Genomic DNA, 25,395 nt, shown 5'->3' with positions numbered 1-25,395 from the left:
CTTATCAGAAAAACGGCGCACAGGGGATGTAACGAAATTTGCTGCAATATAATTGTATTAACCAATTAATTATAGTTGTTAGGTGAAAAGTTTGTGACGCAGCAGGGAAACAGCAAATGGAAAGCCTCCGCATGGAACTTTATGATTTTGTATGTATTTTGATTGTATGAAAACCAGTAACCCAAGATTGTTTGGCGAGAACAACTAGTTTGGGTCACCGAGTTATTGAACTCATGTAGAAGCTGTTTCTCCCTCGATCGAGTATTTTATAATAAACAATTCTTTTCTCCAAAACAGACTTGTGTTGAGTATCTTTATAATACTCCATGATGGAAGGCAAGTAGGTAAGTCGTGAGGAGTAGAGTTTAGGAGGGTCTCGCGTGAGGAACGGGGAGTAATCTGGAGCAGGGTATGTGGTGACTTTCATTGCGGTACCCAGAGCAGTATTCCTGATCCTCCTGGACCCACAAAGAAAGATTTTTCACTTAGAAAACTTCTTTGCCTTTCTCAACAGTTGCCGACCTGCTTTCACTTGGTGGGAAAGTCATAGCGACTTCCCCAGTCAGGCCCAGGTTAAAATGCAATCAATGCCCCATTGATGTATTAGGACCCTGATTTGTATAAATTTATGAGGTTCCTGCCTGCTAGTGAGTAGTTAAAATGCTGGCCAGCGATAACGGGATGGTAAATCACAACACTCCACTTTAAAGGCCCTGTTCCTGCCTCAGGGAGTGGGTTAAAATCGACTCTTAGTGCATAGGATACACGGCACAGAAGCAGGCCATTCGGCCCAACCAGTCCATGTCAGTGTTTCTGCTCCACTCGAGCCTCCTCCCGTCTTTCCTCATCTAAATCTATCAACATAACCCTCTATTCCCTTCTCCTTCATGTGCTTGTCTAGCCTCCCCTTAAATGCATCTATACTAATCGCTTCAACCACTCCCTGTGATAGCAAGTTCCACATTCTCATAGCTATTTGGGGAAAGACATTTCTTCTGAATTCCCTATTGAATATCTTGGTGACTATCTTATATTGATGGCCTCTCGTTATGCTCTTCCACACAAGTGGAAACATTCTCTCTGTATCCACTCTGCCAAAGCCTTTCATAATTTTAAAGACCTCTATTAGGTCACCCCTCAGCCTTCTTTTTTCAAGAGAAAAGAAATCCAGCCTGTTCATTCTTTCCTGATATGTATATACTCGCATTTCAGGTATCATTCTTGTAAATCCTTCCTGCACCATCTCCGGTGCTGCTATATCCATTTTATAGTATGGCAACCAGAACTGTACGCAGTACTCTTAAGTGTGGTCTAACCAAGATTTGATACAGCATAACTTCCCTACTTTTCAATTCCAAACCTCTAGAAGATAAACCCTAGAGCTTGGTTTGCTTTTTTTATGGCCTTGCTAATCTGTGTTGCACCATTTAGTGATTTGTGTATTTGTACTCTGAGATCCCTTTGTTCCTCTACCCCATCTAGACTCGTGCCCTCAAGTAATAATGTGTCCTCCTTATTCTTCATACTAAAATATAATACCTCAATTATATGTATTGAACTTCATTTGCCAATTATATGCCCATTCTACAAGTTTATTAATATCCTCCTGTAATTTGTTGCATGTCCCCCTCAGTATTGACTATGCCCCCGAATTTGTGTCATCCGCATATTTAGAAGTGAAAGGGTCATTTATTGTGCCCAGTCAGCGCTGCCGGTAAGCGCTAACGGGGCGCATTTGCCTTTTCGTCCGGGGGCGAAAATGCCCTTGAAATTTTGGGGACGATTTGCAGTTTGTGCCGTGATTTGTACCCTGGGCCAGCACATTACATCATCGGCGTGCACACCGACCCCTCACCGACCTGCGCCGACCCCTTTGCGTCGGGAGGGGAATTTGTCCCGCGGTATGCAAGGCTGGCGCCGGCCGAGGCTGGACTGACGTATGAGGAGAGACTGGATCAACTGGGCCTTTATACACTGGAGTTTAGAAGGATGAGAGGGGATCTCATAGAAACATATAAGATTCTGACGGGACGGGACAGGTCAGATGCAGGAAGAATGTTCCCGATATTGGGGAAGTTCAGAACCAGGGGACGCAGTCTTAGGATAAGGGGTAGGCCATTTAGGACTGAGATGAGGAGAAACTTCTTCACTCAGAGAGTTGTTAACCTGTGGAATTCCCTGCCGCAGAAAGTTGTTGATGTTAGTTCATTGGATATATTCAAGAGTGAGTTAGATATGGCCCTTACGGCTAAAGGGATCAAGGGGTATGGAGAGAAAGCAGGAAAGGGGTACTGAGGGAATGATCAGCCATGATCTTATTGAATGGTGGTGTAGGCTCGAAGGGCCGAATGGCCTACTCCTGCACCTATTAACTATGTTTCTATGTTTCCGTGCCTGCATTACGGGGCGCTGACATCCGCCTGGGCCGTCCCTTGAAAGGGGAGGCCGTGTGCTCCTCAGGCCGCCATTTTTTTTGTCGGCTGACTTTTTCATCGGCCCAACAATGGCAGCCCTCATCTAGACCGGGCCGCCATCATACAGCCCAGCACTGCTCTTTGCGAGCCGGGCCGCTGGTCCGGTCAACATTATCCCTGGTGGCCCAGTGGTAGCCACCAAAAGGGCCTTACAGAGTGCGCAACGTCCCTCCCCTTTAAATGAAGAGGGGGTGCTGTGGCGCACCAGAGCTTTGCGGAGAAGCCTCGTAGCACTGACCTCAGCGCCACACTAATGCCATGGGAGTGCCCCTCCAATGAAGCGGAGCGTCTGAGACAGTGCTCCGTCTCATTTGAGGGGTGTTAAAGGGCAATTCCACGCTGGGGGTGGGACTTTTGTCCCGGGTGTTAACTGACCCGAGCCCGAAAGGTTACCAGCCCTTGACGGGCCGCAGGGCAATTTCGGCGCCTCTGTTTTTGATTCCAAATTCTAAGAGGTCGAAATTGATGGCCTTATTGCCCACTGCCACCAAGATCCACCGACATTCCTTTCCGGGTTGCGCCCAGTGCCAGTTTGCACTTGGGCTGGAGCGAGCGGGAGGGGAGAACCGCTGGGAACTGCCCGCTGACATCAGCGAACGGCCAAGTGGCGCAAGTGCCGCCGAGATGCCAGATTGGTGCGGGCGGGAGTCGCGCTAGCAGGGGGAAGGACCGTCGCAAGGAGGCTGGCCTAACCCCTAAGGTAAGTTTTTTAAAAAACTGAAAAAAAATGTTAGTGAACTTTTTAATACATTTTTTTTCACTGCGACTTACCTTAATGGGTTTCCCTGAAGGTCTTCCGGGTAATTTTCTTTTACAATCATTTTTATTGGAATGTTTTCGACCCTCCATGGGCCTGACTCCATCCTCAGCGGCAAGAGCTGTTGCCGCCGAGGTTGGGAGCTTCCGCCCAGTTTGATGGCGTACGGTGCTCGTTTGCTGCCGGCCCAACTTTTAAATTATTTTTCATCACTTTCCCGCCCAAAGTGCCACCCAGTCTCTCGGCGGCCTTTTGGGCGGGAGATGGCCTTCACCAAGTTCAGTCCCTAAATCATTAATATAAATTGTGAACAACAGTGGTCCCAGCACTGATCCTTGTGAAACACCACTATCCTCCTTCTGCCACCTTTTACCCCTACTCTTTTTGCTTTCTGTTCCCTTATAGCTTTATTAATCCATGGAGTCTCATTCTTGTTTAGTTTTATCTCTCCTTTTAGCGGAATATATTGTTCCTGCACTCTATTGAGCACCGTTTTAAATGTTTCCCATTGCTGTTCAACATTGTTTGCCAATAATGTTTCCCATTTTATTTACCCAAGTTCTATTCTCAGCCCTTCAAAATCAGCTTTTCTCCAATCTATTACCCTGGTTTTCGTCATACTTATATCCTTCTAAATTATCATAAAGCGTATTATATTAAGAACATGAGAAATAGGAGCAGGAGTAGACCAGTTGGCCCCTCAAGCCTGCTCTGCCATTCAATAAGATCATGGCTAATCTGATCTTGGCCTCAACTCCACTTTCCTGCCTGTTAATAATCCTTGACTCCCCTGTAGTTCAGAAACTAGTCCTTGACTCCCCTGTATTTCAAAAATCTGTCTATCTCCACATTGAATATATTCAATGACTCAGCCATCACAGCTCTCTCGGGTAGAGAATTCCAAAGATTCATGACCCTCTGAGAGAAGAAATTCCTCCTTATCGCCATCTTATATGGGTGAACCCTTCTGAAATTATGCCCCCAGTTCAAGATTCCCCCACGAGGGGAAACATCCTCTCAGCATCTATCCTGTCAAACCCCCTCAGAATCTTGTATGTTTCAATAAGATAACCTCTCATTCTTCTAAACTCCAAGGAATATAGGTCCAACCTGCTCAATTTTTCCTCATGACAACTCCTATTATCTCAGGAATCAACCTCGTGAACCTTCTCTGAACTGCCTCCAATGCAAGTATATTCTTCCTTAAGTAAGGAGACCAAACTGTATGCAGTACTCTAGATGTGGTCTCATCAACGTCCTGTACAGTTGTAGCAAGACTTCCCTGCTTTGAAATTTTGTTCCCCCTTGCATTAAAGACCAACATTCCATTTGCCTTCCTAATTACATGCTGTACCTGCATGCTAACTTTTTGTGTTTCATGTACATGGACACTCATATCCTTCTGTACCGCAGCAGTCTGTAGTCGCTCTCTATTTAAATAATATTCTGCTTTTCTATTCTTCCCACCAAAGTGGATAGCCTCACATGTTCCCACTTTATACTCCATATGTCAAATTTTGGCCCACTCACTTAACCTATCTATATCCCTTTGCAAGCTCTATGGGGCCAAAATTACTGCTTTCTTAAAGCCTGTTACCATCGGAAATCGGTGGCCATGCTGCGGAGTGCAATGGCCGCTGATTTTTCGTGTAATGGCCGCCATTATCAAAATTCCAATCCTGCAGTGACCCGTTCTCCCTGCTATCGCTCCGCTGCTGCCGAGCCATCCTAAGTGCGTCATTAGAGTGTGCACCGCCGGTGTATCGTTTCCCCCCCCCCCCCCCCCCGCCCCGCACCCCAACGGTGAAATTACGCCGAGAAAATCTTCCTCCCGCTGGGCAGTGCCAAAGCCTGCTATTTTGAGATGGTGCAGCGAAGCTGTAGCCTTCTGAAATGGCGATGCGGCTGCCACCATGTTTTTCTTTTTTCACCATGTTTGCCATGTCGGGCTGACAACGATGCCCCCAAGAGAGGGTACCAAGCTGTCTGTTGGAGGCCCGGCCGAAACCCAGTAGGCCGAACTTTTTAAATCGCGCAAGCTCTCCCCTTTAAGTGAAGGGGCGAGCAGTGATGATGTAGCGCCGTGATGACGTCATCAGCGCTACACTGGTGACTGACAGCGGCAGAGACTACACCCCGCCCTAACTTCCGCCACCCTAGTGTGCTCACTGCCGCACTACCGCCCCCATTATGAGCGACTTTCGGTCCACCTGAAAAAAAGCCAAAGAGCGGAATTTCGCTCAAGAGGCCATCTCCACCACCGCAGCAGTAAAAACACTAGAAACGGCGTGCTAGTGCCCCGTTTCAAGGGGTGGGCAATTTTAGCCCCTTTGTGCCTTCCTCACAACTTGCTTTCCTTATCAAATGCCTTTTGGAAATCCAAATACACTACATCTACTGGTTCCTCTTGATCCACCCAGCTCATTTCATCTTTGTATCATGGGCAAATTTGGCTACAATACACTCTGTCCCTTCATCCAAGTCATTAATATAGATTGTAAATAGTTGAGGCCCCAGCACTGATCCCACTGGTTACTGATTGCCAACCTGAAAATGACCCATTTATCCCGACTCTCTGTTTTCTGTTAGTTAGACAATCCTCTATCCATGCTGATATATATTACCCCCAACACCATGATCTCTTGTGCAGTAATTTTTTTTGTGGCACCTTATCAAATGCTTTTTGGAAATCCAAATACACTACATCGACTGGTTCCCCCTGATCCACCCAGCTCATTTCATCTTCTAAGAACTCTTAATAAATTTGTCAACCACAATTTCCCTTTCAGAAAACCATGTTGGTCACTATTGCCTAGATACCCTCCTACTTTTACTTCTCTTATCTGCTCTGGTTCATTTCCCATTACTAGACCAATAGCGAATCTTCCCTTTTTGAGTTTTTTGCATATTGGGTTTGAAAGGTGTCCTGTACACATTGTCAGAACTCCATTCCCTTATCCCCTTTACATACCTCTTCTGTCCAATTAATATTGGGGTAGTGAAATCCTCCATGATTTTTTATTAATTTCCCTAATTTGTCTGCATATTTCTTCCTCGACCTCCCTCTCACTATTGGGTGGTCTGTAGACTACACCTATTAGTGTGATTGATCCTTTATTATCTTTTATACACTGGTTGTAGGACCGCCCCCCCCCCCATTGCAACTTTAATGTGGACTGACTTGCGCCGTGCATGTTAGCCCGAATTGTACTGGTCATTGAGTGAACTGACCAATAGTCCCTATGGGACAGCTGCAAGAAAAGAGAAGTTTTTTTGACTTTATTTAAAAAACATCTTCCGGTCAGCTGCCGGCCAATTCTCACCTCCCAGAATCCGCTCTCACTCCCAAAAGATCCTACTTACCAGCTGGCTCATTGCAGAAACCACAGGCTTTCTGCCATCCAAAATGGGTAAGCTGCAGAGAATCATCCATTTGGTGCCTGCAGCTTGCCAGTAATATTCAAACAAAACCCATACCTTAAAATGGTTCAGGTCTCCAGACTGTGGCGGGTGCCGTAGGCGCACCACTAAATTCGCGCTTATTTTGGGCCAAAGTTGAAAAACCTCACTTAGTGTATTTTGGGCGCCTTCACATCAGTATCACACTATACCACCATGCATCTGTGTTGATCTGAAGCAAAAACTTTATTTCATTGAAAAAAGCTGTCTAGCGCAACTGGCCTATCAAATTCAACTTATGTTATCAATAAGAAAAAGAAATATGATGGTAAAACTATTAAGAGAACCATTATAATTTTTATAAAGATTCATTGCTTTTGAAAAACATTATTATTACTAATTTAAATGGAAAATTATCCAACCCTTCATTGCATTTTGACCTTGATAAATTCAGGAAGAAGCTTTCTGACATCCTGCTGTTCATTTTGAAAATAGGGAATAGAAACATAGAAACATAGAAAATAGGTGCAGAAGTAGGCCATTCGGCCCTTCTAGCCTGCACCGCCATTCAATGAGTTCATGGCTGAACATTCAACTTCAGTACCCCATTCCTGCTTTCTCGCCATACCCCTTGATTCCCCCTAGTAGTAAGGACCTCATCTAACTCCTTTTTGAATATATTTAGTGAATTGGCCTCAACAACTTTCTGTGGTAGAGAATTCCACAGGTTCACCACTCTCTGGATGAAGAAGTTCCTCCGCATCTCGGTCCTAAATGGCTTACCCCTTATCCTTAGACTGTGACCTCTGGTTCTGGACTTCCCCAACATTGGGAACATTCTTCCTGCATCTAACCTGTCTAACCCCGTCAGAATTTTAAATGTTTCTATGAGGTCCCCTCTCATTCTTCTGAACTCCAGTGAATACAAGCCCAGTTGATCCAGTCTTTCTTGATAGGTCAGTCCCGCCATCCCGGGAATCAGTCTGGTGAACCTTCGCTGCACTCCCTCAATAGCAAGAATGTCCTTCCTCAAGTTAGGAGACCAAAACTGTACACAATACTCCAGGTGTGGCCTCACCAATGCCCTGTACAACTGTAGCAACACCTCCCTGCCCCTGTACTCAAATCCCCTTGCTATGAAGGCCAACATGCCATTTGCTTTCTTAACCGCCTGCTGCACCTGCATGCCAACCTTCAATGACTGATGTACCACGACACCCAGGTCTCTTTGCACCTCCCCTTTTCCTAATCTGTCACCATTCAGATAATAGTCTGTCTCTCTGTTTTTACCACCAAAGTGGATAACCTCACATTTATCCACATTATACTTCATCTGCCATGCATTTGCCCACTCACCTAACCTATCCAAGTCGCTCTGCAGCCTCACAGCATCCTCCTCGCAGCTCACACTGCCACCCAACTTAGTGTCATCCGCAAATTTGGAGATACTACATTTAATCCCCTCATCTAAATCATTAATGTACAGTGTAAACAGCTGGGGCCCCAGCACAGAACCTTGCGGTACCCCACTAGTCACTGCCTGCCATTCTGAAAAGTACCCATTTACTCCTACTCTTTGCTTCCTGTCTGACAACCAGTTCTCAATCCATGTCAGCACACTACCCCCAATCCCATGTGCTCTAACTTTGCACATCAATCTCTTGTGTGGGACCTTGTCGAACGCCTTCTGAAAGTCCAAATATACCACATCAACTGGTTCTCCCTTGTCCACTCTACTGGAAACATCCTCAAAAAATTCCAGAAGATCTGTCAAGCATGATTTCCCTTTCACAAATCCATGCTGACTTGGACCTATCATGTCACCATTTTCCAAATGCACTGCTATGACATCCTTAAGAATTGATTCCATCATTTTACCCACTACCGATGTCAGGCTGACCGGTCTATAATTCCCTGTTTTCTCTCTCCCTCCTTTTTTAAAAAGTGGGGTTACATTGGCTACCCTCCACTCTATAGGAACTGATCCAGAGTCAATGGAATGTTGGAAAATGACTGTCAATGCATCCACTATTTCCAAGGCCACCTCCTTAAGTACTCTGGGATGCAGTCCATCAGGCCCTGGGGATTTATCGGCCTTCAATCCCATCAATTTCCCCAACACAATTTCCCGGCTAATAAGGATTTCCCTCAGTTCCTCCTCCTTACTAGACCCCCCGACCCCTTTTATAACCGGAAGGTTGTTTGTGTCCTCCTTTGTGAATACCGAACCAAAGTACTTGTTCAATTGGTCCGCCATTTCTTTGTTCCCCGTTATGACTTCCCCTGATTCTGACTGCAGGGGACCTACGTTTGTCTTTACTAACCTTTTTCTCTTTACATATCTATAGAAAGTTTTGCAATCCGTCTTAATGTTCCCTGCAAGCTTCTTCTCATACTCCATTTTCCCTGCCCTAATCAAACCCTTTGTCCTCCTCTGCTGAGTTCTAAATTTCTCCCAGTCCCCAGGTTCGCTGCTATTTCTGGCCAATTTGTATGCCACTTCCTTGGCTTTAATACTATCCCTGATTTCCCTTGATAGCCACGGTTGAGCCACCTTCCCTTTTTTATTTTTATGTCAGACAGGAATGTACAATTGTTGTAGTTCATCCATGCGGTATCTAAATGTCTGCCATTGCCCATCCACAGTCAACCCCTTAAGTATCATTCGCCAATCCATCCCAGCCAATTCACGCCTCATACCTTCAAAGTTAGCCTTCTTTAAGTTCTGGACCATGGTCTCTGAATTAACTGTTTCATTCTCCATCCTAATGCAGAATTCCACCATATTATGGTCACTCTTCCCCAAGGGGCCTCGCACAACGAGATTGCTAATTAATCCTCTCTCATTACACAACACCCAGTCTAAGATGGCCTCCCCCCTAGTTGGTTCCTCGACATATTGGTCTAAAAAACCATCCCTTATGCACGCCAGGAAATCCTCCTCCACCAAGTTCTAGCTAAGAATGACAGCATAAACCTGACATTCATTTAATAAAAGACCAAGAACAGATTTTCAGTGCCCAAGCTCTGCTATCCCAGGAGTTTGGATCTGTGGCTAGGTTCTGTGCATCATTATATCAGTTGAAAGAGCCTACTAGATTTTCAATTTAAAAGCAATGTCCTTTGTACTCTCATAAAATGGTGAAAATACTCAGACAGCACCTGTGGAGAGAGCAACAGAGTTAACATTTCAGGTCGATGACATTTCATCAGAACTGGAAGAAGTTAGAGATTTATTAGTTTATAACCAAGTACAGAACCAGGGAAAAGTGGGGTTGCTGCTTCCTGTTCTCACCCTGAACTGGAAAATATAATCAACTTTGCTTCCAATTTCCACCCTCCCTTGCTTTTACATGGTCCATTTCCAACTCTTCCCTTTCTTTCCTTGACTTCTCTATATCCATTCCTGGGGAAAGGCTGTCCACCAATATCTACTATAAGCCAACTGACTCCCACAACTACTTTGATTACACTTCCTCCCACCCCACTTCGTGTAAGGACTCTATTCCATTCTCCCAGTTTCTCTGTCTCCGTTGCATCTGTTCTGACGACGCCACCTTCCACACCAGTGCTTCCGATATGTCTTCCTTTTTCCTCAACCGAGGATTCCCTTCCACCCTGGTTGAAGGTAGTGGAAAGAGCGTACGGCAAACCAGTCCCACCCACCCTTTCAACGACTATCTGTCCCACCTGTGACAGGGACTGTGGTTCTCGTATTGGACTGTTCAGCCACCTAAGGACTCATTTTTAGATTGGAAGCAAGTCTTCCTCGATTCCGAGGGACTGCCTATGATGATGATGGTTGATGGGGCCCTTAACCGTGTCTGTCCCATTTCCTGCACTTCTGCCCTCACCACTTCCTCTCCCTCCCAGAACCACAATAGTGTTCCCCTTGTCCTCACCTACCACCCCACCAGCCTCCATAGTCAAAGAATCATCCTCCACTATTTCCACCACCTCCAGCGCAATTCCACCACCAAACACGTCTTCTCCTCCCCCTCTCGGCATTCCGAAGGGACTGTTCCTTCCATGACACTCTTGTCCATGTTTTCATCACCCCTAACACACCCTCCCCTTCCTCCAGCACCTTCCCATGCAAGCACAGAAGATGCAACACCTGCCCTTTCACTTCTTCCCTCCCCACCGTCCAGGTGAAACAGCGATGTACTTGTACTTCTTTTAACTTAGTAGACTGTATTTTCAATTTAAAAGCAATGTCCCTTGCTCACAATGCAGTTGCCACTATATTGGGGAGACTAACTTCAGATTGGCGATCGAACACATCATTCAGTCCCATTTCTGTTTTATGGTTGGGAAACCTGGAAGAACGGGTTTCCCAAAGGTCCTGCAGTTTTTAACTGCAGGGCTCCTTTGAATTTTTTTCTCTCCCACCCACAGGCAGCCTGAGTAACAGGCTAGAGGCCTGTCTGGCGAGGAAGCCTGCAGCACAAAGCCACAGCCGAGGAGAGGAGATAGGTATAGTGAGGGGGGGATGGGGGAGATCTTTGTGGGGAGGAGGGAAGTGTCCCGATCCTGGGAGGGGAGGGAGAATCCTGATCGCAGGGATCCCGATCGCTGGAGGGTCCCAATTGCAGAATGGGGGGGTGATGGTGGTTGAGGGGGAGGTTGTCTGATGGTGGTCAGGGGTCCGATGGTGGTTGGGAGTGGGTCCAGTGGTGGGGAGGGGGGGTAGTTACTGGCAGCTTGGGCCTGGAGGAATCACTCCTGCTCGTCCTGTCCCACAAACTGTGCTGTAAAGGCACGCACCTTATGGATTCAGCCTTTCTCACTTCCATTCACCTGTCGGGTTTCCTGAGGCCTGGGAAACCCGGCCGACATGAGTTAAAAATAGAATGACTGTTAAAATGAAGGCAGGCAGCATCATTATAATATTTAAATGACCAACCCACCTCCCGCAAGTGGTTTGGCCGCCCACCCCTCGTCCCGCTTCCATAAAGCCGGAAGCGGGCAGGTTCCAGGCGGGTTGGGTTTCTCCGGCCCAACGCCTACCCACCTGATTTTAGGAGTTAAGATTCAACCCGTTAACTCTGTTTCTTTCTCCACAGACCTACCTGACCTACTGAGTGTTTCCACTATTTTCTATTTTTATTTCAGATTTCCAGTATCCGCAGTGTTTTGCTTTGGTCCTTTGTTCTCAGTTTCTTTTCTACTAAAGCAATATAGCAAAGTCACCAGTGTTGAGCGTGAGTCGGAAAATCAGAACTTGTCATTCCAATTTGTGGCACATGTAACTTTCCGAGATGAAATAATGTGGTGAACATGGAGGCTGTGCTCCAGCCACATACGAATCCAATTGAAATGGAAATTTTGTGCAGATCAGGTCCCACACTGAATTTCAGAACTTCGGGGTAGGCCGCTTCATTGCCTATATAAAATAGTGCATAATAGGGAAATGTGCCTGACCTGTTTTGGAGTGCCTCATAAAGTAATGTTGCTTAGCTTCAATGAATGTTCAAGCATAGCTTTTTGGTTACTTGCTCTACTGATTCATTGACTACCTTGTCTACTTTTATTTCCTTGTACATTTTTTTCTTTTTCTTTTTCAACACACAAGGGTGGATTTCTAATGCTAGCTGCCTGTGGTGGAGTAAATTGAGTGGCTGGTATCAGAAAATAGTCAGATGACGTGCCCCACTGGAAAGACGTTGAGCTTGCATCCCGATGCATTTTCTTTATAGCAGATCAGCAACAGATCAGCAGACATCTGGTGGGAATTTCATGTTCATACTAGTATGCAAGGGGCGGGGAGGGGGTGGGGGAGTGGGGGTGGGTTAAGCTTTTGGCACTCTGCCTTACCCTGGGTGAAAAAAACCAGGCAGATAAATTAAAATCATCACTGAGGCAGATTGGTCCCACTTTCTATCGAGCCAGAGAAAATAAGTGATGTACGAGGACCATTAAGGTATCTCTGAGGTGGATACTGCATTGAGGTGACCATTTTGTATGCTGCTATTGAAGTTTGGTGTTAGTTTTCCTGCATTTAGATCTGTTCAGTATATTGGTGGTTATGTCAGGAATTCTGCTGCTATTTAGAGTGAGCTGTGCAAACAGTACAGCTTCGGACTGGAACATGGATTTCCCAATCGGCATTACTCCATCCCTATGTTATGAAGAGAAAGAGATGGAAGCTGTTAGATTGGAAAGAGACATTGTAGAAGATATTTGTTCCCTACAAGCAGATACTCAGAGAGTTTATAGACCAAGAAGGTCTTACTTAGATTTTCTAAATGACAATGGGCTAAAAAAGCTGTGCCTCCCTTTGGAGGCTGTTGAGGGATATGTCAACTGCTGAATACCTGCAGCCCACTTCCACCAGGCAAACAGCATTTTCCGGGAGAGTCAAAGTCACCATTGCCATTAATTTATTTGCAATTGGATCCTTCAGTAGTACTATCATGCGATCTTTGCCACATTAGTCAGACAGCAGCATCAATAAGTTCATATCCTTCCCAGTGGAACCAGAGAAACAAAAAGAGAATTATTCTGTTCTAAGACTGCAAGGAATAATTGATAGAACAATTTGCCACTCAAAGCCCCACATGACAACGCCACTCAATTTTATGAACAGAAAAGTTTTACTGCTTGATCTGCAGTTAGTGGGGCGATGTCAATTACCTTATCCTGCAGCTGAATGCCCGATATTCAGGAATCTACCATAACACTTTCATCGTGCAACAATCCACTATACCAGCCCACATGATGCAGACTCATGTATCAGAATGGTTGATTGGTGATCAGGGCATTATGGCACCATTAAGACTTCCACATGCAGTTAGTTATAATGAGGCCGATGTCAGTACAAGAAATGTCATGGAACTGATTAAGTGTTTTGAATTTCATTGCTTGGATAAATCTGATGGAGCCTGCAGAACAGTCCAGCAAGAGTCTCCAGAATCATTTTAGTTTGATGTGTACTAGATATAATCACAATAATAAAGGTTTTGTGCTTCAGGAAGCTGAGGAAGATGATGATGAAGACTGGGAGATGGAGGGAAAGCATCTCTAACCCCACAGCATGAGGAGGTTGCATAGGAAGAAGAGGTTGTAGAACAAAATAGCCAACAGCCAGAGAGAAGGATGGATGAAACCGATAGCTTAATTGCCTTAAATACATACAAATTGTCATACTAAATAAAGTCACTTAACACCTGCCTGTTTGCCCTAACCCCACACCCCCATACAGTTCCTCATGGTCAAAGACCAGATTACTTCAACAACCTGTATTTATATAGAGTCTGCTGCAAGCTCGAGTGGAGATAATCTATAGAACAAACAGGAAACTGTTCAACCTCCGTTGCCGTCAGACCAGATCCAAGGTTGTGCCATCCTCTGTCATCAAATTACAATATGCAGATGATGGTTGTGTCTGAGCTGACTCGGAGGACGAATTCCAAACCATCGTCAACACGTTCACCGTTGCGTACAAGAGCATGGGCCTTACACTAAACATCCGTAAAACAAAGGTCCTCTATCAACCTGCCCCCGCCACACAGCATTGCCCCCCGATTATCAAAATCCATGATGAGGCCTTGGACAACGTGGACCATTTTCCGTACCTCGGGAGCCTGTCAACAAGGGCAGACATCGATGACGAGGTCCAAGACCGCCTTCAGTTTGCCAGTGCAGCCTTTGGTCGCCTAAGGAAGAAAGTGTTTGAAGACCAGAACCTTAAAACCGGCACCAAGCTCATGATCTACAGAGCAGTACTGATACCTGCCCTTATATATGCTTCTGAGACATGGACTATATACAGCAGGCACATCAAAGCACTAGAGAGAAGTACCACCAATGCTGCATCCGGAAAATCTTGCCAATCCATTGACAGGATAGGTGCACCAATGTCAGTGTTCTCTCCCAGGCCAACATCCTCAGCAGATGGACAGGCAACACCGTCCGTATGCCTGATACGAGACTCCCAAAGCAAGCGCTCTACTCAGAGCTCCGTCAGGGCAAATGAGCCCCAGGTGGGCAGAGGAAATGCTTCAAAGACACCCTCAAGGCCTCCTTGAAGAAGTTCAATATTCCCACCGACACCTGGGAATTCCTGGCGCAAGCTGGCTCAAAGTGGAAGAGAATAATCCGGGAAGGCGCTGAATATCCCGAGTCTCTTTGCCGGGAGCAAGTGGAGACCAAGTGCAAACGGCGGAAGGGGCACATGACCACTCAAGCACTCCACCCAATCGGCCCTTCAACCAATCGGCACTTCACCCAATCGGCACTTCAACCACTGTCTGTCCAACCTGCGACACAGACTGTAGTTCCCGCATTGGACTTATCAGTCATCTGAGAACTCATTTTTAATGTGGAAGCAAGTCATCCTCAACTTTGAGGGACTGCCTATGATGATGATTAACATACAAGAATGTTCCAGAGTTCTTCACTGAGATGAAAAAAAATGAACGAGATTTTAAGAGGGGTGACTAAAGCCTTGGTCAGAAGAGAGTTTTAAGGAGGGTGTTCAAGGAGGAGAGAGGGTGGAGAGGCAGAGATATTTCCAGAGGGAATTCCAGAGTGTAGGGCTTAACACACATTCGGCATTGATAGAGCAAAAGAAGAGGGATGTGCAATAGTTCATTTCTGCATGTGCTTTTAACTTTTGGGAGTTGGATGGTGGGGAAAATGTCGACCTCTATTATTAAGGACTTTGAGGGTGTTGGAGGAGAACAGATAGTACAACGTGGCTTTATTTGAATAGCGAACTTTTATTTATTGAAAGTTCTGGGCTGTCAGTTGTGCTCTCCTGGCTCTGGCACCTGGCTACTTTCCTCTCCTGATGCCCTTCATCTCACTCCAGAGACTTCAGCACAAAGTCTAGATTGACATGACACTGTGTGTTGCACTGTCAGAGGTACGGGCTTTCAGATAAGACGTTAAAACTGAGGTTCTGTTTGCCCTCTCAGCTGGATCTAAAAGATCCCATGGCACTATTCAAAGAAAAGCAGTGGATTGCTCCCTGATGTCCTGGCCAATATTTATCCCTCAGTCGACATCACTAAAACAGATTATCTGGTCATTATCATATTGCTGTTTGTGGGAACTTGTTGTGCATAAATTGGCTTCTGCGTATTTTACACTACAATAGTGACTACATTTTAAAAGTACTTTATGAGGTGTAAAGCACTTTTCGATATCCCGAGGACGTGAAAGGCGTTATATAAATGCAAGTTCTTTCTTTATTGCCTTCTTGTGCACCATGCTATGAGTGAGAGCCGTACAGAATGGGATACCTTAAGAGCCTCCAGCATAGCCTTTTCTATGTCTTAATTCTTCTCCTCTACATAACATCAAAATAAATATATTCTCCTTGACAAATCCATGTTTAGAGGGTAAGCAGTACTTTGAGCAGAGTTGAATAAAAGTGCAACAAAAGTAATGACATAATCCCCAGAGTGCTAAAAATATACTTATGCTGTTAAAGAAACACCAACCATCAGTAGTAGCACACAAAAAGGCCACGCTCGTGTCATATCTACCTCGGGAATATACTGCAGCAACAACCACTGATACAGTGGTGGGAATTATTTGAGATGGGTTTGCAGTGACAATGGAGGATAATGGAGTGGAGGGGATATCCACACTCTTTTGATGTTATTTAAACGTGATGCAGCCTTAAATGGAACTGGCAGTTTATTGGGAAAATAATGCAGTTGCAGTTTTCTGTGGCAGGTTTGAGGCTATAGTCTTTAAGAAAGCATTTTACTGCCTCAAAATAACAGTAATTTAGAGGATAATCCAGAACCTGTTTATCTCCCTATAAGTTCATGCATCCCATGGTGATAGAGGTACAGTGCATTTTCCCTTTAAATGAAGTTCCTTAAAGACTAGCAAAAGCTCCTGTATTAGGCTGTGTGAGGTGACAGTGTGGTTATGAGTTCAGATAGTGCCTGAGTTTTTTCAGAAATTGCCCTTTTATATAAGTGAGTTTCCCTGCTACCCAGCTGTTGACAGAGCAAAAGTATGAGCGGTAAGGTGGTGAGTGAAGACTGCATCGGTGGTAACAGATGTGATTGCCAACAGTGCCTTGATTTACCTTGGACGCCCATGTGAGTTCATTGAGCACCTTCTGGCACTGTGTGGCAGTTGTTGTGGTGGTGAAAGCTGCACTCACTCCATACAGCCTGACCCACCCATATATGGTTCATATATGGGGCTTCCTGCCCTGAATGCTGAACAATATATCCCATCTTGCCCTGATTGAGTAGATTGGGCCTAGATTCAGTAGATTGGCCCTACACTCTCTGGAGTTTAGAAGAATGAGAGATGATCTCATTGAAACATATAAGATTCTGAAGGGGATTGACAGATGCTGAGAGGTTGTTTTCCGTGGCTGGGGAGTCTAGAACTAGGCGGTATAGTCTCAGGATAAGAGGTCGGCCATTTAAGACTGAGATGAGGAGGAATTTCTTCACTCGGAGGGTTGTGAATCTTTGAAATTCTCTACCCCAAAGGGCTGTGGATACTGAGTCGTGGAGAATATTCAAGACTGAGATAGATAGATTCTTGGGGGGGCCCGAAATTTGGTACTGCCCCTTTTGCGGAAGTCCCGCCTCGCGAACTATATTGGGCTTACCACCCCCGAGAACTGCAGTGCAAAATCTCGCGCTGTGGTTCCTCTCGGGGGTGGGACCGGGGCGCAAAGGCATGCGATGTTTTCAGCGCTACGTGGAAGGACGCATAGCGCTGGCGGGTAAACCGGGCCCTCCCCTTCCATTAAAGGGGAGGGCCAAGCTGCCGACTCTGTGGGCAGGAAATGAGGCCATCGCCGGACCACCAAGGAGCGGTGTGCCGTGGTAGCAGGGTGGCACACAAGCGAAATGCCTGTCTGCAGAATCGCGGCACGGACCCCGCGGTATACAAAGGCTAGTAAGTCGCCCATTCATTTTTTTACTGCCGCACCTCCCCTTTAACTTCCGCCCCACGAGCGGCCTACAGCCCGGTATCGCCTGCAGCAGCTTCACGGGGCATTACCGAATTTTTGCTCCAGGGAGAAAATGGGTAATGGAATCGACCCGAATTGTTCCCCTTTGGACACTAGGGGAATCGAGGGATATGGGGATCTGTGGGAAAGTGCAGTCGAAATGACATCTAAGATCAGCCATGATCATATTGAATGGTTGAGCATGCTCGAGGGGCCAAATGGCCTACTCCTGCTCCTAATTCTTATGTTCTTATGACCTCATCCAGCAACACCTCCATGCTTGCATCATAAAATCTAGGAGCCCTTCCTGCTGTTGCCACCCCAAGGCTTCTTGGATTCGCTGCTGCCTAAAAGGTGATATCCCTGATTAGTTGACTGTATCCTTATTATGGCTTCAGCAACACTGAATTTCTATCGCCCCACAGATGGTACCCCTATCAGGAGTGGTATTACTACTCCAAACCATTCTGCATAGCATACAAGGTCCTCTGAAGGTAACTTCAGCAGGCTAGCATCTGAGACATACGAGCGGGTTGTAGCCCCTCTCTGCCGCTATTCTAACAAAGCAAGGAGAATTTAGTCCCTTTGATGTTATACAGATGCTTAATTAGTGCAGCCCTGCAATGAAGATTAAGTAAGGAGTCAGGATTTGAAGGATAATTATAAATGGACGAACATTTATTGAGCTTTAGCTCCATGCCTGCAAATCTTTCCTCACTAATGTTCTTTAAGGCTTCTCTCCCAAAAAGGGTAAGAACCATCTCCTCATGTTGTGTCTACTATATCATGATGGCTTGCTCTACCTTTCTTGGTCCTTTACCTCTAGTTGTGCACACACTAGGCTGCACTAACTCATTGAGCTCCAGGAAACAATTACTTTCTGCCCAGAACTTCTGCCTCCAAGGTCCAAGACTTTGCAAATTAGCTACCATTGTGTCTCTGCAAGCAGCAGAACTTTGACCTGCTAGATGCAGGGTGCTACTTGCAATGTCTATAAGCTTGTAATGTTTGTAGCTCCACCCTGTGGATGTGGACGTATTGTGTACTGCAACTGCAGAGTTAATGATAAACAGAACCAGGCTGTTCCGGAGGCTTCCGACAGAGCTGCCTGCCATGTTAGAAGCTGTGTGTGCTGTGCTCTGTGAAAATATCACACTACTGTGCCCCATTACGTTTGTGCTGTGCTGTACACAAGAATGCAATGAAAAACAGTATAAACATTCTCTGCATACTCTCTCACTGAGGGTGCAAAAGAGAAACATTGCCAAAGTAGCAAAAGAGAAACATTGCCAAAGTAGCCATGCCTTCAATGGATGAAAAGCAAGCATGTACACAAAGGAGGGTACACTTACCTTAACACTTTGCTGGATACTGTAAAACATCTTCTTCATTTATTGTTAGATATAATGTAGTTCAAAGTGTGAATTCATGCTCTCGGCCACCTCCCTCCAGTTCGCATCTCTGTCTTTACAGAAGCAGGTCCTTCTTCAAAAAGGGCACTCAAGTTTTCCATGTACAGGGTGCTTATTCAAAGTAAGGGAGGGGCTTGCTTTACAAAATATGGCAAGGCTAGCCCTCTCTGTGCAAGTGCAAACCTGATTTTTACTGACTTGGAAAAATAGAGCTGTAGACTACAGTAACCTGAAACCTGATTTGACAATGTACACAATATGGCCCCAAGTTTCCACACGATAAAAAACGGGTGCCCCTCCCAGCTGGGCGCTCGTTTTTCGCGCTGAAAACGGCGCCGGAAAAAAACTGCGCAATTCTGGAGCGCCCTGCAGCTCCATGTCTGCTTGGCGCGGCGCCCAGGGGGGCGGAGCCTACACTCGCGCCGATTTTGTAAGTGGGAGGGGGCGGGTACCATTTAAATTAGTTTTTTTCCTGCCGGCAACCCTGCGTGTGCGCGTTGGAGCGTTCGCGCAGTGTGAAAAAAACATTGGCACTCGGCCATTTTTGTAGTTCTTTGTAACTGTTTAATTTTTGAACATTTTTTAATAAAAGCACATTGCCATCAGCACTGAGGCTTCTTTTCACAGTGAGAAGGCTGCAGGAAGTCTCAGAAAGTTGAGGCAGGCCTCCCCCCCCTGCCGTCGGGAATGGCTGCTGAACTTGAGGCTTCCTGCAGCCTTCTCACTGTCTCCTTCCCCCCCCCCCCGGGAACGAACGGCTTCCTCCTCCTCCCCCCCCCCCGCGGGAACGAATGGCTGCCTCAACTTGTGAGGCTTCCTGCAGCATTCTCCCTGGGTGAAGCACTTTCACACAGGTAGGAAGATGGTTTATTTAATCTTTTCTTTGCTTATAAATTTTTATTCAGGTTGAATTTATTTGTATAAGTATAAATAAGGATTTATTGTAGAATTTAATGACTTCCCTTCCCCCCCCCCCCCCCCCCCACCTCGTTCTGGACGCCTAATTTGTAACCTGCGCCTGATTTTTTAATGTGTAGACAAGGTTTTTTCAGTTCTACAAAAATCTTCACTTGCTCCATTCTAAGTTACGTGTTCACTGTGGAAACTTTCAAATCAGGCGTCAGTGGCCCCTTTTGAAGAAAAAATTCTGTTCCAAAGTGAAACTGTTCTAACTGACTAGAACTGCAGAAAACAAAATGTGGAGAATTGCAATTTCTAAGATAGTCCATTCTCCACCAGTTGCTCCTAAAAATCAGGCGCAAATCATGTGGAAACTTGGGCCCTATGTTTCTATCTGTTCTGTGTAGCATAGAGTCTGACAGTATTTTTATTCTGATGGTTAAAATAAGTGACTTAATACCACTAAAGTCATGCAGGGAAGAATTTTATTCAAACAGGTTAAGTATTTGTGTGGTAGTAACCTGCAATGCAATTTTTAGGGCCTTTGAATTTGAGCACTGACACCATTAGAACAAAAGAACATAAGAACATTATAATAGAGCAGACAACAAGGACAATATTTTTATGTTTAATTGGGAATATTTTTAATTTCAGGAAACTGAAAATCAAACACAGCCTTTAAGCCCTAATTTTACCTCCCTGCCCCACCCCCAACATCCGACGGGAATGGGATAAGTGAGGGGTTAAAATCCTCGCAGTAACTACTCGCCCTATCCTCACTGGCCTACCGCCATGTGCTCTTTTAACACGTATTAGGTGGGCGAGGGCCTTGTTGAAATTCAAAAGTCAGGATCTGATGATGTCAGGCAAGCCCCGAATATATTGTAACACTGGACATCCATGTTCATCCCCCAGTGCTGATCTTGCCAGTAGCGCCGGAACGAGGGAGCAGCAGGCCCAGTAGAGGGTCGACAAGGTCAGTTATTTATTTCTTAAACAATTTCCTTATGAGACAGGATGAGCAGTAAGGCACCACAAGGAATATACAGCACAGTATGCCGGCATTTATGCTCCACTCGAGCCTCCTCCCATCCTTCCTCATCTAACTCTATCAGCATAACCCTCTATTCCCTTCTCCCTCATATGCTTATCATGTTTCCCTTTAAATGCATCTAGACTATTCGCCTCAACTACTCTGTATGTCCACATTCTCACCACTCTCTGGGTAAAGAAGTTTCTTACTGAATTGGGGCTTGGGATCGCCTGACCGTACCCACACCCCAGCATTTACCTGACCTGTGGGGGACTAATCCTGTGGGTCCCAATAAGCAGCTTCCTGCCACACTCACCTGACTGCTGCCGGCTGGCCTCACACCATTGACTGGGTTCGGGCGGGAGACGGGCCTGGTATATTTAAATGGGGCCCCGGAGTTAAAATGGCCCAGGTTTCCCATCGACAAGTCGTGGAGAACCTGAATCTCGTTACACTGGCCCCACACTCGCTCAGTTAAAATCAGTGATTTTGTCCTAATAATTTGTCAATTCACCTGCATTTCATCATTGTTGACAAAATGTTGCCACTATTAATGGCTAAAGATGCACATGTTCCACTTTGGCACTCCTGCTGCATGCCAGATTCACATATTGGAAATTTGCACACTTGTGACTCCCCACCCTGCAATTTCCCATCCATTAAGATAAATGGATGGGAAATCACAGAAGTATCAAAGCAGAAACCATCCATTACCATGAAGCCACCAAGCTGCACCAACAGATTGGTAGTGGCAGCTGAGTAGTAAGTAATTTCATTCTTCACTAAAAATGTAATTTGCGTAAGTTCTGGATGTGTTTAATTTCACTGATCATACAGGAAAAAGAACAGATGCAGAGTACTCAGATGTTGGAAAATGACATGCGCTGATGGGAGAATCATTAATTATATAGCCCCCTCGTGTCAGGATGAACATTTGTTAGATTGCTTAGTTTTGATTGCATAATTTTGTCCAGGGTCCTGTAAACTGTACAGAAAAGAGAGATCCCCAATTTGTAAGTAAGAGAAAGAAAAGTACAGAGTAAGTTATATCAAATAGCAGGACGTCATGATCTGCTCAGTGCCCTGGTAAATTTAAACCTGCAAGCCATCTAGAGTAAGGGCTTTAACATAGACCATTTAAAAAAGATTTGAACTATGCTGCTGTTTTCTCTCTAAAGGTTTCAGAGCTGTCTGAGGAAAAGAACCTGACAAATTATCAATTTGAGGATAATATCCTAAATGTTGTACACATTGATAGAGATTTGTAGAAATTAGTGGCCTCTCTGCCCTTGGCTTTCTAAACAGTTCCAGTTCAGCACAAACTTGATGTATAGCACTTCATCTTTCTACGCGGGATCGTGCAGCCGTTTGGCCTTAACGTTGACATCAACTTCAGACCTTAATCACCGCTCCCATTTTCTCACTGAAGGAGGTTTTGGGAAAGTAGGATCAGTGTACCAGCACTTTTGGGGATGGGAGAGGGAGCAGGTTGGTGCGCGAGCTGAGGATCGTCCATCGGTGTATTGCCAGCAGGTTTGTCTGGTATCTATTGGGCAGTGATAGCTGCCACTCCAGAAGCCACCAAACTCCTTACAAGAACACTTACAGGCATTTTGATTTTGCAGAAATCTCCTGGGCTGTCACTGTCTCCAGGGTGTTCTGCAAGTCATGGGAAATGTCCTGCAATGTACTGCAGATGTGGGTAGTGGATTGCTCCCACTTGTCCAACATCTCAACCATGTGCATGGAAACCATCTCCACTGCCTCCGCAGCTGATCCAAGCTCCCTAATCATAGCTCATTTGAAGCCTGGACCTTGAAATCCAAGCCCCTAGGCTCCTCAGCCGAGGACAAGTGTTTCTAACCCTCTGTAGAGGAACAACACACTCTGTCTCTTCTATTCCCAGGTTTTCATACTCACTTGTGTTCGGTGCTTTACCCAGTGACAGACCGACTGGCTTACTTACTATTTTTTCTTTGTGTCTCTCGGCTGGTGCTTGTGCAGGTAAGATGCCATGATGGATGAAGCGGCAGGAGTTATGAATCTGAATGTTCCTAGGAGGTCATCCTGCAGAATATTGAAAATTACTTTGTACAGGTGCAGCGTCCAAAATCTGGAGTTCTGGAATTAGAAATGTTCCGGAATCCGGACTCTGGACCGATTGGTGGCAGGGTCGTCGGGGATCCATAAAATGTTCCGGAATTCGGACCCTGCCGACCTTGAGGTGCCGCCGCTGCCCGACCTTGGGCCTCGCCTCGCCGCCCCTCGACCTTGGGCCTCGCCTCGCCGCCCCTCGACCTTGGGCCTCGCCTCGCCGCCCCTCGCTGCTACCCGACCTCGGGCCTCGCCTCGCCGCCCCTCGACCTCGGGCCTCGCCTCGCCGCCCCTCGCTGCTACCCGACCTCGGGCCTCGCCTCGCCGCCCCTCGACCTCGGGCCTCGTCTCGCCGCCCCTCGCTGCTACCCGACCTCGGGCCTCGCCTCGCCGCCCCTCGACCTCGGGCCTCGCCTCGCCGCCCCTCGCTGCTACCCGACCTCGGGCCTCGCCTCGCCGCCCCTCGACCTCGGGCCTCGCCTCGCCGCCCCTCGCTGCTACCCGACCTCGGGCCTCGCCTCGCCGCCCCTCGGCCTCGGGCCTCTCCTCACTGCCCCTCGCCACTGCCCGACCTCGGGCCTCACCGCACCACCCCTCGCCACTGCCCGACCTCGGGCCTTGCCTCGCCGCCCCTCGACCTCGGGCTTCGCCTCGCCGCCTCTCGACCTCGGGCTTCGCCTCGCCGCCCCTCGACCTCGGGCCTTGCCTCGCCGCCCCTTGACCTCGGGCCTCGCCTCGCCGCCCCTCGACCTCGGGCTTCGCCTCGCCGCCCCTCGACCTCGGGCCTCGCCTCGCCGCCCCTCGACCTCGGGCCTCGTCTCGCCGCCCCTCGACCTCGGGCTTCGCCTCGCCGCCCCTCGACCTCGGGCCTCGCCTCGCCGCCCCTCGACCTCGGGCCTCGTCTCGCCGCCCCTCGACCTCGGGCTTCGCCTCGCCGCCCCTTGACCTCGGGCCTCGCCTCGCCGCCCCTCGACCTCGGGCTTAGCCTCGCCGCCCCTCGACCTTGGGCCTCGCCTCGCCGCCCCTCGACCTCGGGCCTTGCCTCGCCGCCCCTCGACCTCGGGCCTCGCATCGCCGCCCCTCGACCTCGGGCCTCGCCTCGCCGCCCCTCGACCTCGGGCTTCGCCTCGCCGCCCCTTGACCTCGGGCCTCGCCTCGCCGCCCCTCGACCTCGGGCCTCGCTTCGCCGCCCCTCGACCTCGGGCTTCACCTCGCCGCCCCTCTACCTCGGGCCTCGCCTCGTCGCCCCTCGACCTCGGGCCTTCCCTCGCCGCCCCTCGACCTCGGGCCTCGCCTCGCCGCCCCTCGACCTCGGGCCTCGCATCGCCGCCCCTCGACCTCGGGCCTCGTCTCGCCGCCCCTCGACCTCGGGCCTCGCCTCGTCGCCCCTCGACCTCGGGCCTTCCCTCGCCGCCCCTCGACATCGGGCCTCGCCTCGCCGCCCCTCGACCTCGGGCCTCGCATCGCCGCCCCTCGACCTCGGGCCTCGCCTCGCCGCCCCTCATCGCTGCCCGACCTCGGGCTTCGCCTCGCCGCCCCTCGACCTCGGGCTTCGCCTCACCGCCCCTTGACCTCGGGCCTCGCCTCGCCGCCCCTCGACCTCGGGCCTCGCCTCGCCGCCCCTCGACCTCGGGCCTTCCCTCGCCACCCCTTGCCGCTGCCCGACCTCGGGCCTCGCCTCGCTGCTGCCCGACCTCGGGCCTCGCCTCACCGCCCCTCGACCTCGGGCCTCGCCTCGCCGCCCCTCATCGCTGCCCGACCTCGGGCCTCGCCTCGCCGCCCCTCGACCTCGGGCTTCACCTCGCCGCCTCTCGACCTCGGGCCTCGCCTCGCCGCCCCTCGACCTCGGGCCTCGCCTCGCCGCCCCTCGCCGCTGCCCGACCTCGGGCCTCGCCTCGCCGCCCCTCGACCTCGGGCTTCACCTCGCCGCCCCTCGACCTCGGGCCTCGCCTCGCCGCCCCTCGACCTCGGGCCTCGCCTCGCCGCCCCTCGACCTCGGGCCTCGCCTCGCCGCCCCTCGCCGCTGCCCGACCTCGGGCCTCGCCTCGCCGCCCCTCGACCTCGGGCTTCACCTCGCCGCCCCTCGACCTCGGGCCTCGCCTCGCCGCCCCTCGACCTCGGGCCTCGCCTCGCCGCCCCTCGCTGCTGCTACCCGACCTCGGGCCTCGCCTCGCCGCCCCTCGACCTCGGGCTTCACCTCGCCGCCCCTCGACCTCGGGCCTCGCCTCGCCGCCCCTCGACCTCGGGCCTCGCCTCGCCGCCCCTCGCCGCTGCCCGACCTCGGGCCTCGCCTCGCCGCCCCTCGCTGCTGCTACCCGACCTCGGGCCTCGCCTCGCCGCCCCTCGACCTCGGGCCTCGCCTCGCCGCTTCTCGACCTCAGGCCTCG

At 48.6% G+C, this 25,395-nt stretch overlaps 1 protein-coding gene across 2 annotated transcripts in view; it reads left to right on the top strand.

Moving 5' to 3' along the window:
- trpc4b (transient receptor potential cation channel, subfamily C, member 4b) overlaps positions 1-25,395 on the top strand; it is a 184,299-nt gene that overhangs the window by 47,463 nt on the left and 111,441 nt on the right. The window lies entirely within an intron of this gene.

Source organism: Pristiophorus japonicus, chromosome 10, assembly GCF_044704955.1.
Source record: "Pristiophorus japonicus isolate sPriJap1 chromosome 10, sPriJap1.hap1, whole genome shotgun sequence".
Taxonomy (NCBI): Eukaryota; Metazoa; Chordata; class Chondrichthyes; family Pristiophoridae; genus Pristiophorus; species Pristiophorus japonicus.
The sequence above is the reverse complement of the archived record's forward strand: the minus strand, read 5'-3'. Positions and strand labels throughout refer to the sequence as shown.